Consider the following 4,398-nt stretch of genomic DNA (forward strand, 5'->3'; position numbering starts at 1 on the left):
GAGCTCTCTCTCTGTGCTGTCCCTCCCCCTCAGTTTTTTTTTTTCATATATTTATTTTTTTAGTGTGTGTGTGTGTGTGTGTGTGTGTGTGTGTGTGTGTGTGTGTGTGTGTGTGTGTGTGTGTAGAAGTCAGAGGACAACTTGCATAAGCCAGTTCTCTCCTTCCACCGTGTGGGTCCTGAGGACCAAAGTCAGGTAGTCAGGCTTAGCAGCAAGCGCATTTCCCCACTGAGTCATGAGTTTTTTGAGACAGGGTTTCCCTATGTACCCCAAGCTGACCTGGAATTTAGGACACCCCCTTCCCCTGCCGCCGCCTCTACCTCCAGAGTGCTGGGATCACAAGCTTGTGTCACCATGCCTAGTGACAGGAAAACTTTTGACCAATTAAATAACAAAAATTGAGCACAGCAATAACACCCTGTCATGGCTTCAGACACCTTTCAGCACTGCAGGCAGGGATGTAAATGAGCCTGCTTTTTTAGAAGACAATCAGGCTGGAGCTATCAAAATACAAGATAGCATGCCATTGGATCCAACAACTCCACTTTTAGTAATATCTCCCGGAGAAACAGCCACCCAAATGTCTAAGGGAATTTATCCCATCATTATGTGAAATTCTAAAGAAAAAAAATAAATAAAAGCTATCCAAATAGCCATCAAGGAAATGATTTTTTAAATGATGGAACAGGCACATTAACGGACAAATAATCAGCCACTGGGAAATTAAAGCTTCAACCACGCATAGTAGCTCATTTTGTAATCTCATCACTTGGGAGTTTGAGGCAGGAGGATCATTGAGAGTTGGAGGCCAGCCTGGTCTACAATGTGAATGCCAAGCCACTCGAGGCTATAAAATGAGACCCTATCTTGAAAACCAAAACAGGGCTGGGCAGACAGCTCAGTGGGTAAAGGTGCTTGCCACTAAGCCTGACAATCTGAGTTTGAATTTTGAGTCCCACATGGTGGAGAGAATCACTTCCCTGGCTTCCACAAGCACATTATGACCGTGTACATGCACACACACACAAATAGGTAATTAAATGTAACAAAAATATTTTTCAAAAAACCAAGCAATCAAACAAACAAAACTCAATGTTAATTTCTATTCTGATACAGAATGAAGCACGAGCGCCAGAAACTGGAAAATGTGTCATGTCACAGTATTACCTATTGTCTGGACTGGGTTGGTTCTTGTTTTACTTTCTGAAACTATACAATCCCTTCTTTAATTTAAAAGCAGAGATGCAGGGGCTGGCGAGATGGCTCAGTGGTTAAGAACACTTGATGTTCTTCCAGAGGACCGGGGTTCTATTCCCAGCACCCCCATGGCAACTGACAACTGTCCTTAACTCCAGTTCCAGGAGATCCGACATCCTCTTCTGACCTCCACTCAGCATTGTATGCATGTGGTGCACTCACAAAATACTCAAACACTTAAAATAAAAATAATAAATAAAAATTAAAAAAAATTTTTTTGAGACAGGGTATCTCTGTAGCACCAGCTGGCCTGGAACTCACTATGTAGACCAGGCTGGCCTTGAACTCACAGAGATCTGCTCGCCTCTGCCTCCCGAGTTCTGGGACTAAAGGCGTGTACCACCACGCCCGGCTAATAAATAAAATATTTTTTTTAAAAAACAGAAAATTGGTGTATGATTACAAATGCAGGAAAAAAAGCATTGGGCAACACTCTGGTTACCCTGGAGCTCTGAGATCAGGAAGGGAAACCTCACTTTCCACCCACATCCTCTGGCACTTTCTAATCTTTGCAATACAAGCAACAAACATGGGGAACATGGAAGAAAACTGAAGTTCTTCAGAAACTAATAGCGTAGGGAAGGTGTCACAGAAGACGTAATAGATGAAAAGGGGTTGCAAGGTGGTCAGGAAGTAAAGATGAGGGGTGGGTGGCATTCCCAGGCCTAGGGACATGGGCACTTGGAAGCAAGTTCAGGACACCTGTCTCTGGTGAGAATGTGGAATGGGAACAAGGAACTGACTAGGCAGGAAAAGTCACTGAGTTGATAAAATCAACTTTCCGTGTTCCATGAAGAATCTGGATTTGGGGAGATAGCTCAGTGGGTAAAGCACTTACCACATAAGTATGAGGATCTGCGTTTAAATCCTCAGAACCCACATAAAGTCAGACACTGTAACACACACCTATCATCCCGGCACTCCTACAGTGAGATGAGAGGCAAAGACAGGTGGATCCCCTGAAGCCTGCAGGCCAGCTAGCCTGGTGTATGCAGTGACAGACAAGGTGGAAGGCCAGGACCAACACCCAAGGTTGTCAACCTCCACATGTGTGCTGCAGCACCCACAGATAAATACTCACATACATGAGCTCACAAACACACACACACAATGTTTAATTTTAAAATATTTTTGATTTATTTATTTTATGTATATGTTTTTCCTATCTGTATGTGTACACCACTGTGCCTGGTACCCATGAAGGACAGAGAGGGTCTCAGATCCTCTGGAACTGAGTTACAAAAGGTTGTTAGCCTCCATGTGGGTGCTGGGAACTGAACTCAGGTCTTTTGCAAGAGCAGCAAGTGTTCTTAGCTGCTGAGTCATCTCTTCAGCCCCAACACACAGGATTTTTTAAATCATGGAGGCTAGAGTGATGGCTCAGTAGTTAAGAGTACATACTGCTCACAACCACCCACGGCTCCATCTCCGGAAGATCCGGCATCCTCTTCTTCTCTCTTCAGGCACTGCACTCACACACACAATCCCCTCCCCACACACATAGAGACATAATTTTAAAAAATAAAATTGGGCTGGAGAGATGGTTCAGCAGTTAAAAGCACTGGCTGCTCTTGCAGAGAGCCCCACTTTGAATCCCAGCACCCACATGGCACCTAACAACCATCCATAACTCCAGTTCTAGGGGATCCAATGCCCTTTTCTGACTTCCTCAGGCATTGCACAACACAAGTGCACTTATATACGTGTAGGCAATACACTCATATACATAAAATAAAAATAACAAAATATAAAAATAATTTAGAAGCCCCCCCCCCAAAAAAAACCATATTATTCACTCAAAAGTATTTATTGTGCATCTGCTTCCCGGTGTGTCAAGTAAAACCCAAGTGAATCCTCTTCCTTTCAGACTCTTTTCAGCCTATGATAGAGACAGTAACAAGTCATTGGCAAGGGCTTTGAGGAAGACTTGTCCAGGCATGCGCCTCTGGGTGACTCTCTCTAAGCTACAGCCTGGAGGACGACCCAGCATTGGCTGGTTGAAGAGTTGGGGTAAAGGGAGAGGTTTTCAGTGTGGAGAGGGAGCACGTGACAACTGCAAGGGGAGAGAAATGAGTGTGGCCGCTTCCCAAAATACCCCCTTTATATAACACACTTAGCTCTGCTGAGGACTCAGAGTGACCTCCTCTACACACCCACTAACTAATGGGCTTGTTGTGACATATGGTACTTAACATTATTACATACTAAATCTAGTACTCTAAGCCACACTCATTTGTCAGAGAAAGAGACAGAGAGACAGAGAGATAGAGAGAATACACTATGTATCTTTAGCATAAATGCAGATATAGGTACACCCTGAAATCATTACCCCTTTTTTTTTTTTTTTTTTGTCTTTTTGAGACAGAGTTTCTCTGTAGCCACAGCTGGCCTGGAACTCACTGTGTAGACCAGGCTGGCCTCGATCTCATAGAGATCTGCCTGTCTCTGCCTCCTGGGTGCTGGGATTTAAAGGAGTGCACCACCAAACCTTGCTTCATTACCCTTCTGAAATTGAATATCTTTGCTGCATGCTGAATATTGCTAAAAGTCACACTGAAATGTGCAAGGGAGGCTGGCCATATCATAATGCAGCTTCTTTGAGACTTTTAGCCACTATCTGAATAGAAAAGGGCATCGCAGTTGAAGGGAAAACCCTCCCTCAATTGATTAAACACTAAGATTCTCCAAAGCCCAAGATGGAGTAACGGCAGCCCCTGGGGAGTCTACTGGGCTGGTCTAGCTCCTAAGCTGTACTGTCTTTATAGTTTAATTAGGGAAAGCCTCTGTCATTTAGAAGCTGTTTTTCTGGCTGAAGATCAACAGTGGTCAACACAGACCCTGGGAACAAGTCCAGAGCCCCAAAATGATTAATATCCTGTGTTGTGAGATATCAGAACGCAGGAATAGCCAGAGCCTGCACAGAAGAGAACCAGGCAGCATGGTGAGATGGCAGGCTGGTCCCTCAAGTCATTTGAGGAGGAAGATGCCATAATTTCACACATGAAGTCAATGACATTGAATCATGGCTCTGCAAACCAACCTCTGTGTGAATATTCACTTCCAGGATATGGCACAAGTTGTCTTGCTGATGTCCGTTGCTGCTCCAGCTACTACTGACTGGCTCTACCAACCCTGGTTTGG

The sequence above is a fragment of the Nannospalax galili genome, unplaced genomic scaffold (genome assembly GCF_000622305.1).
Source record: "Nannospalax galili isolate Female #2095 unplaced genomic scaffold, S.galili_v1.0 scaffold44, whole genome shotgun sequence".
Taxonomy (NCBI): Eukaryota; Metazoa; Chordata; class Mammalia; order Rodentia; family Spalacidae; genus Nannospalax; species Nannospalax galili.